Source organism: Muntiacus reevesi, chromosome 10 (assembly GCF_963930625.1).
Source record: "Muntiacus reevesi chromosome 10, mMunRee1.1, whole genome shotgun sequence".
NCBI lineage: Eukaryota > Metazoa > Chordata > Mammalia > Artiodactyla > Cervidae > Muntiacus > Muntiacus reevesi.
Genome location: NC_089258.1, coordinates 54,610,883 through 54,622,972, shown reverse-complemented (window position 1 = coordinate 54,622,972; position 12,090 = coordinate 54,610,883).

Sequence of the window (12,090 nt, the reverse complement as noted above, 5' to 3'; positions counted from 1 at the left end):
GCCATGAATCTATTATTTGTCATTAATATTTCCTCTCAGTGAATACCAATCTATTTTATAAGAGGAGAAAAACACTAATGAGATGCTGACAGATGTATATGTTGCTCAATACTTGAATATTTTAATCTAAAGTTATGTGACAAAAAATTTAAGTAGATACACTACACCTAACTTGATAAGAAGCTTTTTGTTTTTTTTACAAAGTGTTCATCCAGCACGATAAAGTATCATGGTTTTTAGAGAATGAGACACAGTTAAGGCATTACATGAATATAAAACAAATGCATGCAGTAAGCACTTAATATATATTTGTGAAGCTTAATACTAGGAGGTGGCTGTCAATCAACAAAATGAACCAGAATTACTTATATAGACATTGCTTTCATGATTTCAGATTTTGTTTTAATAAGCATTAAGGACTCATTTAAATTATGAGTAAATTGAATTTGTTTATTGCTTAAAATAGTGGGCTATTTTCTAACATTTGGAAATACTTAGCATCCAAGATTGGAGAAGGCAATGGCACCCCACTCCAGTACTCTTGCCTGGAAAATCCCATGGACGGTGGAGCCTGGTAGGCTGCAGTCCATGGGGTCACTAAGAGTCGGACATGACCGAGAGACCTCACTTTCACTTTTCACTTTCATGCATTGGAGAAGGAAATGGCAATCCACTCCAGTGTTCTTGCCTGCAGAATCCCAGGGATGGCGGAGCCTGGTGGGCTGTCGTCTATGGGGTTGCACAGAGTCGGACATGACTGAAGCGATTTAGCAGCAGCAGCAGCATCCAAGATTTTCAATGTGACCTGGTGATTTTTATTTGTGTTTGGTTTGGGCATATTTTTTTCTTCCCAAGGTGAATTCTGATGCCCAATACATGTATATCAGTTATATGAAAAAAAAAAGAAACTGTGGTTATAAGTAGTGTATTTTTCACCAAAGCTTTATTGAACACTTAGCTAAGGGCTGCAGTTTTCTACTGCTAATTATACAAAGATGAAAAAGAAAGACCCAGCCCTTGTCTTCAGGCATGTCCACTGGGGCTGCTGGGAACATTCTATTATGATTTAATGTAACAAAATAAACAATAAGGGACTTACAGATGAGAAGTTGGCCCAATTAAACCTGGAAATTCTGCAATAGCTGACCACAATCTTACATGCGGACTTCTACATGCAATTTCCATTGAGGACAAGTCCCGGGTAAGCTTGGGGTTTGAAATAAAGTCCTGGCTTTATCTCTCATTTACTGTGTGATCTTGGGCATACAGTAGATACCCATTAAAGTAGTCTAAACAATACTATAGGAAGCAAACCAAGGGCAATGGGAGTTTGGAATGACTTGATGGTTGAGATGAGACTCAAACAGACTTTGGGGATGGATGTGCTTAAGAATTAGGTAGACTGTGATAGGAAGAGACTATTTTGGGTGTGAGGAATGAGAAAGGGTCAGAGGAGGAAATATGCAGGATGTGTGACCTAAAAGAAGACAGGTGCAGGGATTTCAGGCCAGGAAGAACAAGATATCAAATTCTAAAATCACAGAAAAGTCTTTGAATGAGTTTCACAAAAATTGATATAGTATCTTTAAAAGCTTTTATTCTTCTCTTATATTCCTCACTAATTTCTTTCAAACACAGACTTAGAAATACTTAATTGAATGTAATATTTTGCCAGCATTTATGGTAATTGCTTCCTTTTTGTTCTTTTATTAAGGAACAACACAATTTTATGTAGAATGCACAGCCCCAATTTTCTCAGTTAGCAGTAAGTTATCTGACATATTTTGCAATAAACCAGCATCTGTGACAACTATTCTTCTTGTAGAACAAGAGAATTTGCCTTAGATTTTTAAATGTACAATCTTGCACTATTCACATCTTGTATGGTGAAGGTATAGCAAAGAGTTAGTTCATCTTATTCAAATCTATTATCTCTACTCCCTTCCTGCCTAGTTTTTTTTTTTTTTTTTTTTTTTTTTTTTGCACAGAACTGAATTGGCTTTATGCCACATAGTTTAGTGAGAAGGAAGATGCACATCGCCACATTCTAGACAGAGATATACCAGATGCAAACAATACTGCTCTGCAAAGTTCACAAGAGATTTATCACAATAAAAGGGGCCAGAAGAAACTGGACATTTCTGGGTTACTGTGCTATTCCCTCCCGCTATTCCCTAACCATCTCAGACAGGCTGACAGAAACTATTGTTATAACTTCTGCTGGTGTATTTATACACCATACTGGTGAGGCTGCCAGACCTCTGGAAAGGCAGAAGATATAATGCGCTTTCAATTTGCACACAGAAACTTTAAGAGTCTATTATCTAGTTTACTTACAGTTCCTATCACCATTGCTGAAAAAATAGAAAAATGGCACCGTCAGATTGAAAATAGAAGAATGTCTGTTCTGTTGTATGGAGAATAAAAGGAAAATTTAAAAAATCTCTACAGGGACATCTCACACCCCATGGCCATCTCCTGTAATTTTTCTCTTTGACATGAAAAACTTTGTCATGGGCAGGGTAATAGACCCAGATCACCTGCTACAGATGACCTGTCAGTAATTGTGCATCCACATTCAACTGCTAGATTATTCACATGCTTCTAATGTGTGATTTGGCGAGGAGGCCAACAATAAGATATGTGAACCATCTCACCTGCATACATTTCTGTTTACTCGGAAGTCAGCAGGTCAAATCTATACCTCCCTTAACACACAATACATGGTGAGGGATCAAAATCAAATCAAAGCTCTAAGACTCAGTAAAGGAGTGGCTAAAAGACTAGCATATTTTATGCTTCTGTTCATCCACCAAAGTTGGCAAGAGTACATGCTAATAATCCCAATGGAAAGGAATATTATGAGAAACTTTTTCTTTCTGAGGTGCATGTATGTATGGGGGTGAGGTGGAGAAAGGTATTATATTTCATATGTGTTATGATACATACTGATGAAAATTTTTTGTTTCTATCCTAACTGTGTGGATCACAATAAACTGTGGAAAATTCTGAAAGAGATGGGAATACCAGACCACCTGACCTGCCTCTTGAGAAACCTGTATGCCAGTCAGCAAGCAACAGTTAGAACTGGACATGGAATAAGAACTATCAATAACCTCAGATATGCAGATGACACCACCCTTATGGCAGAAAGTGAGGAAGAACTAAAGAGCCTCTTGATGAAAGTGAAAGAGGAGAGCGAAAAAGTTGGCTTAAATCTCAACATTCAGAAAACTAAGATCATGGCATCCGGTCCCATCACTTCATGGCAAACAGATGGGGAAACAGGCTCCTCTGTCCATGGGATCCTCCAGGCAAGAATACTGAAGTGGGTTGCCATTCCCTCCTCGAGGGGATCTTCCCAACCTAGGTAGGAATTGAATTCAGGTCTTCCACATTGCAGGCAGATTCTTTACTGTCTGAGCCAAGAGTGAAGCCCCTAGTAAGAGGCAGACCAGGGATTTAAACCCAAGAAGTGTGGCTGAAGTGTGACTGGACTGTGCCTACCATTGTTGTCGCCACTGTCACTCAGGGCTGCTGAGGAATTAAATAGGACTGATTGGAATTGAGATTTGTTACATTTATAAAATACACACAGAACTACACCTAGGGAGAGAAGGAACGTGGTAATATCTTGAGTGTTTAACATCTCATTAAACATTTATATATTGATTATACCCTGAAATAATGTTTTAGATATAGTGGATTAAATAAAATTTAAATGAATTTCACGTTTCATTTTACTTCATTAATGCAGCTACTAGAAAATTCTAAAATTACGTATGTGAATAACCTGAGGAATAAATACAATCCAATTACTATCTCCTGGGGTATTAATAAAAATCATCATCATATGGACAATATCTCTATCAAATACTTATAAACCAGGCATTGGGATAAACCAGTGTCATCAATAGTGTAGGTACTGCCTACTAGGGGGCATTTTAGAAATTTATGAGTCCATTTTTCAGTTGTCCTAATGATTGATGGGTGCCTTTGGTATCTAGCCAAAGGACTCAGGTAAATAAATCTTGGATCAATCTTACCCAATAAAGGACCACTGAATAGTCTTGGAGATGAAATATCATTTCATAATTATCTCAGTCTAACTTAGCCTAAAATATTACATGAAAACATACAATATTTGTTGTACAGTTTTACTGTTTAATGCTCTGAGTTTTCCAGAAATTCAGCTACCATGTTAATCAAGGAAAGATTATTTTGGTCGGGACTTTACACAAGTTGTTTACCATTTTAACCAATTATGTGGCTGATATCAATGCTGCTCTTCACATTAGAGTTGCAGATCCAGCACACCTGTGTTTATGCTATCTGCCATATGCAACATGATGTAACAGCAAGCATCTGATTGCTTACTATGTCATTTGGCATCATCATTCATGGTCATTTACATTTCAAATACATATTACTTTATTATAAATTGCATTCCCTTTATCTTTTCCCTTAGAGTTAAGGAATTATATTCACTTAAACCTTATTTAACTTATATGCAGAGTACATCATGAGAAACACTGGGCTGGATGAAGCACAAGCTGGAATCAAGATTGCTGGGAGAAATATCAATAACCTCAGATATGCAGATGACATCACCCTTATGGGCAGAAAGTGAAGAGGAACTAAAAAGCCTCTTGATGAAAGTGAAAGAGGAGAGTGAAAAAGTTGGCTTAAAGCTTAACATTCAGAAAACTTGGCATCTGGTCCCATCACCTCATGGGAAATAGATGGGTAGACAGTGGGAACAGTGTCAGACTTCATTTTTTGGGGCTCCAAAATCACAGCAGATGGTGACTGCAGCCATGAAATTAAAAGACACTTACTCCTTGGAAGGAAAGTTATGACCAACCTAGACAGCATATTAAAAAGCAGAGACATTACTTTGCCAACAAAGGTCCATCTAGTCAAGGCTATGGTTTTTCCAGTGGTCACGTATGGATATGAGTGTTGGACTATAAAGAAAACTGAGAACAGAGGAATTGATGCTTTTGAACTGTGGTGCTGGAGAAGACTCTTGAGAGTCCCTTGGATAGCAAGGAGATCCAACCAGTCCATCCTAAAGTAGATCAGTCCTGGTGTTCATTGGAAGGACTAATGCTGAAGCTGAAACTCCAATACTTGGGCCACCTCATGCAGAGAGTTGACTCATTGGAAAAGACCCTGATGCTGGGAGGGATTGGGGGCAGGAGAAGGGGATGACAGATGATGAGACGGCTGGATGGCATCACCGACTCGATGGGCATGGGTTTGGGTAGGCTCCGGGAGTTGGTGATGGACAGGGAGGCCTGGCGTGCTGATTCATGGGGTCGCAAAGAGTCGTACATGACTGAGTGACTGAACTGAACTGAAACATTATGTATGTAGTTAGGTTACATTATGCACAAGTTATTTGTCAGAGAATAAGTAGGGCATAATAATATATTAAGAAAGGTGATGTTCTCAGGAAAGACTGAGAACTGACAGGCTAAGTTCTTTATATGATTAACTAATTTTATCCCTCAAAATGACAAACTCCAGGAAGTAGGCACTATTTTTTTCATGTCTATTTCATAGATAGAGAAGCTGAGGCTTGAATAAATTATTTTAATTGCTCAATGTCAACATCTGGGATTCAAGAAATAAAATCTGACATCCTCATCTATGTTCTAATCAGTATATTGTCTTTAATTTTAAATATAAATTAATTCTAAATTTTAAAAATTCATTTAAAAATATCCAGTTGGAAGATATTTGAAAATGTTACCTGTTGATAACATTTGTTGTTTTAAATTTATTTTATTGAAGCAAAATTGATTTGCAATGCTGTATTAATTTTTGCTATACAGCATAGTGACTCAAATACATATATGTATATATATATATATTTCTCATATTCTTTTCCATTATGGTCTAACACAGGATATTAAATACAGTTCTCTGTGCTATACATTAGGACCTTGTTGTTTATCCATGGTTTTTGTTTTTAAAGAATTTTTAAATTCCAAATTGGTGTCTTCAGTTTTTTCCACACAAAGTATAGGAAAAGTTACTTTGTCACTTGGTATAGAATTTCATTGTCTTAAATTTTTGAATGTACATCATAAAGGAAAAATAAAATGAAGAATAATAGGCTTTTAAAAATGTGTATCACAGGTGCAATATTTTGAATCTCCAGCTAATAGGAAGTTACAAAATGTACATATGCATTTACCATATGTCCCAGAATTTCAATTTCTAGGAATCTATCTCAATAGAGCTATACTGGAAAGACTGTGAAAAGAAGTGCAAACATGACAATTCATTGCAGCACCATGTGTTGTACCAGAGGACTGGAAAGAGCTAAGATGTGCACATTAGGAACTTGTGGAATAAATGGTGGGGAATATTACACAGCTATGAGAAGAAACAGTGTCATTTTTGTATTGCTGCAGTCATTTTCAGAATACCATCTTAAGTGGGAAACCAAGGTAAAAAATACCCTACACAGCACTGGTGCTCAAAGTGTCTCCAGAGCAGAAGTGGCTGCATCACCAAGAAACTTGTTAGAAATGAGATAACATTTGGGTGTTCTCCTAAACCTACTGAATCAGAAACTCTGGGGACAGGACCCTACAATCTGTGTTTTAACCAGCCCCCAGGTGATGAGAGAGCTTCCCTGATGGCTCAGTGGTAAAGAATTTGCCTGCCAAAGGAGGAGATGCGGGTTCGATCCCTGGGTCAGAAAGATCCCCTGGGGAAGGAAATGGCTATCTACTCCAGTATTCTTGTCTGGAGAATCCCATGGGCAGAGATGTCTACTGCCCATGGCATTATAAAGAGTTGGAGGCAACTAAGTGACTGAGTACTCACACACACATAGATGATGGGTTTGCAGGTGAATTTGAATGTGATTGCTATGCACATGCTACTGTTTATCATAGAAGGAAGGGAATATAATGCAGACACATGTACATGTAATTGTACTATACATATATGTTTGTATGTTTCTAAAAGATAGAAAACTGAAACATTAAATAAACAAGGAATGATATAACTATATAAAATGTTTACCTGTAAATGAGGGACATGCATAGGAGCCAGACTTCTCTGAATATAAGTCATAGGTTTGAATTTAGAATCATGTAACATACACAAATTTTTTTCAAATGAAACAAATGAACTTATGTATAGGTTTGATCGCTTAATAAAACAGGGTATTTCTAGTGATTTTAAAGCACAGTAATCTGATTGTACCTTATTAAAATTTAACTAAGTAGAATGAAAAGAACAGAAAAGATATGTCAAATGATTTATAGTAATCATTTTGTTATCCATAATATTGACATTACTCATCTTCTCAAACTGCTGCATTATCAACATTACCATAGGTTCAAGGAAATAAATATGTTAACACCATTAGGAATTTAGAATTTCATGAAAAGAGACAAACAAGTATAAAAATCAAACCGCTTAGGCTAAAAGAGTATAATTCTAAATTTAAACTGGCATTATTGCTATGAACTACAATATATGTCCTCTTGAGAAATTTTCTTAGTTCTGTCCACTAAAAGGCCAGGAAACAAATGGCCATCCCCCATTAACAATATATGTCCCTGGAACACAACTGTGATTGCAAAATATCATTTCTCCCTAAAAGAAGCCCGAGTTCCCTGATAAATAATTGAATTCGGGTCTGGGGTAGAAATATACTAGAGAAGCTTAGCCATCCTATAATACCAGAAGTTGAGGAAGCTATTAAAGATTATGGCAATGTCGAAGGACTCTGACAAACTGAAGCAGTTTCCACTGATCAAGGATGGGACAGTTTGAACATTAATAAATAAAACAATAACAAATTAAGGTATGTTAAATATGTGAAAATCCATTCATTCACAATGATATCAAACTAAAAATACATATAAAAACTTCACTGGTCATCTTTGAAATTGTGAGAAATTCATCTAAAATTGTTACCAAAACGCGAGTCCAACCCCCAATGAGGCCAAAAAACACTAAAACAGTGGAGTTTGGAATAATGGTTTATTACAGGGCTGTGCGAGGAGATGGCTGATTCGTGCCTTAAGAACCCCAAAGTTACTAAAAGCTCTCACAAAGCCCTTTTCTAGGAAAGGTGAGGGAGGGGCATGGTGAGCTGTTGCAAATCTCTTTGTGTCAGTTTTTGTTCTGGAAGTCAGGTCACGGTCAGGCAACAATATTCCTGTAATCTCTACCTATGAATGTTATTCTCTATCCTGACAAGAAAGAGCTGGGTTCCAAGAGAAAGTATCACCCTCCGAGGTCCCCATCCTGGCTAACAGAAAGCAGAGCTTGGCTGGCGTCTTCCTCAGGACTGGGTCCCCAGACCCTGCCCAGCCGTCATCTCTGAAGGAGCCAGGCATCCAGGACCCAACTGGCCCTCAGGCCGCCAGGTCCCACAGAAGGCGACCCAGGCACTGCTGCTGCTATTAGGTCGCAGAGACAGGGATGGGGGAGGGGCTCACGGCCACCTCAAGGCCTGGGCCGAGGCTAGTGGGCGACCTTGGTGAGGGCTCTGGAGCCCTGCAGGACACAGCCCTCAGCCTGTTCTCTAGGCCCCCAGCTCACCCGTTGGCCCAAGGGTGGATGAACTGGAGGGCCTGAGGGAGGCCGAGAACTACATCTTACCTCACTCTTCACCTCACAACCACCGCTCCACTGCTGTCTGAATCTCCTCTCTAACCGTCGTTTCTTGACGAGCAGGGCCCACTACCGCACTGACCAATGACTGAGCAGGACCACTAACGGTTGCTCACCGACAGTTGCCTGTGGGCGGGGCCCACTGAGGCACCAACCAATGGCTGAGCAGGACCTAGTAACAGGCCTAGTAACAGGGGGGCCAGAGTGAAGACCACACAGCAATGGCTACAGTGCTAAGGGCTATGCTCGCTACACTCTGTTACAAAATATTTTACAAACTGTAAAGGGAAAGAGACGAATAGCTGACTTTCTGTTCCTGAACTAATTGTTTCTCAGGGTAACCAAATAAATGATGAGAGAAATTTCTCTACAGCGTATTTAAGCTTATCAAGGAAGAAAGAATCATAAAACTGGACTATCATCATTTGGCAAAACTTTCATGAAATGATGAATTCAGGCATTAATCATCATGGTAGCTACCTTAAGAGAAGGAGAGCTAACCTGATAGAATGACATACTTCCTATGAATTATCCTGGAAAAAAAAAGCAAATAAAAAATTTTCAAAGCAAATTAAACCATCAGCTTATATATTTTAGAGGAACGTACACAACTCTACAGAGTCCACCTGAATACTTTCACTACATATATGGAATTCATCATAATAAAATGGCTGATTCAAGTCAATGTATGGCAAAACAAATACAATGTTGTAAAGTAAAATAATTAATTAAAAATATTTTTAACAAGGCTAAAATAGATGCTCATGAAAGCTCTGAAAAACAATTTGTATATAAATTATGATGAATTAATTGAAACAGGTACAAATTCATATGAACAAAGACCATTAACCTTGCTACCCTAGTCTTGGTATTCTTTCTAGGTCCTATCATTGTGCTTAAGCACATAGTAGGTTCTTGATAAATTTTTACATAACAATTGCTTTGATATTTTTCTCAAATTATTAGATAGAATATTTACAGAACAACCATGATAAAAATTATTGTTGACAATTAGCTTACAATAACTTTCATTAGCACATAATTTTTAAAAAATATATATAACAATATTGTTCTATAAAAAGACAATGACTAATAATTTTGGTTTAGACTAGGAATCATGTTTTCCAATGGAGAAGGCAATGGCACCCTACTCCAGTACTCTTGCCTGGAAAATCCCATGGACAGAGGAGCCTGGTAGGCTGCAGTCCATGGGGTCACAAAGAGTAGGACACGACTGAGCCACTTCACTTTCATTTTTCACTTTCATGCATTGGAGAAGAAAATGGCAACCCACTCTAGTGTTCTTGCCTGGAGAATCCCAGGGACTGTGGAGCCTGGTGGGCTGCCGTCTGTGGGGTCACAGAGTCGGACACGACTGAAGTGACTTAGCAGCAGCAGCAGCACATTTTCCAAAAAATGTAATAAGGACTATTAAAACATTATGATGCACAAAACATTTAGTAAAATATTTTACAATATGTTAAAAATCCATTAATTCCCAATGATATCAAACAAGCTTTTTAAAATTGTGTACTGAATGTCCTAAATAAGTATATCTTTAGTAAAATTTAGGAAAATATATATTATACTTATGACATTTTCATATGGCATTTCAAAAATAAATAGCAAAAATCTATGAGAAAGAAATGATATTTTAAGGCTTTTATCAAAGATAATTTTCAATAATTTCCTTGGTCATATAAACCATTTTCTTTATTATAAATAATCATCTTAAGTTTTAACAAGAATAATGTGGTTAACACTCATAAAAAGTAGATTTAAACAGATAGATATAAACTAGATAGATAAAAAAGATATAAATATTTTTATATTGCATTTTACAAAAATCAATGTTAACTAAACTTCATTCTGTAGAATATAGAATGAGTGCTCTTAGAAGAAAACTATTTCATGGTCAAATGCATTTTACCATATATTACATTATCTGTGTGATTTCAAAGTACAAAATCATATAGTAGAGGCTCTGAGAAATCTTTGAGTAGAAATATTCCCCACAAACTTTATAACAACACATCTCCAAAATGCACTTGATGATGGAACTCTCTTGTATAACCTTTCCATGTTTTATTGAACAAATGTTGGAAATGATGGAATAAGTACAATTGCCATTTTCTAAGCCATTTTTAATCACAGCACACAGACCATATAGAGATCTTTCTTTGGTATCATTTTATACACAGAAACGCACACACACACACACAAGAAATCAGTGAGCTATTGAAAATCAGAAGCAAATTATTGTTGGGTTTCAGGAAAAGAAATAATACTCCCTGATTCACAAACAGCTATGAATCATTTTCCAGTTTTAAAAAGTAAAATATATTTTTACTGCTTCAAAATGTCATAATGAAAGTGACTATAAAAGTTGACATAGTTAATTTTTACTAAGATAGGAACTGTGTACCTTATAACTTGGAATAATCCATTTGTTAAGTCATTCAGTCCTGTCTGACTCTTTGTGACCCATGGACTGTAGTCCACCACGCTCCTCCGTCCATTGGATTTCCCAGGGAAGAATACTGGAGTGGGTTGCCATTTCCTTCTCCAGGGGATCCTCCTCTCCCAGTGATCAAACCCGCATCTCTGCACTGACTGGTGGGTTCTTTACTACTGAACCACCAAGGAAGACCCTTAGAAAAATTACTTCTACTATAATATAATTAGTTCTCTAAAAAGTAGAATAAAAATGCAGTGAAAGTGTCTAATTTTGTCATATGCCATTGCTTGACTCATTTAAAAAAATCAATAAAGTATTTCTCTATGAAAACATTAGATGGAACTCAATCAAAAACTTAAAATATCACACATACCAGTCATCCCTGGGTTTTATGCTTTGATAAGGCTATATTATGTGAAAGCTGCTGTTCTCTTTTATTATGGAGGCTATTAATAGGCCAAGGCCCTCAGTCAGAACCCAGGAAGGTACAGGCGGCTTCTCCTTGTGGTTGGCGTTTCAACCTCTACCTGCAAGATAAGCTACAGTACTTCACCCAGCCATCTCTGAGGTTAAAACAGAGAATGCCCTACGGCACTGAAAACATACACATGTAAGGTTAGTGAACCACCTTGAAGGATATCTGGAGACAAGAACATAATGAAAGGAACCAAAGAAAATCATATTATGTAAAGACAGAAAACCTTTCATTTCAGGCTGCAGCATCTGAACAGGCAATACTAAATATTTTTGAAAAACTCTAGAGTCCCTCTAGAGCCAAAAAGGAATAGACCAAAAAGGACTAAAAAAAAAAAAAAGAAAAGCTGGACAGAAACACTATCTTTTTTCTTCCTGCTTAACTGCCCTGTCAATTTATCTGCCTTGTCTATATTGTTTTCCAGAAAGTAGCTCAATATTACAAAATTACTATCAAAGAATGTGTGGAAAGACTTGTTCTGAGAAAATTAACATGGGATGTGAATTTA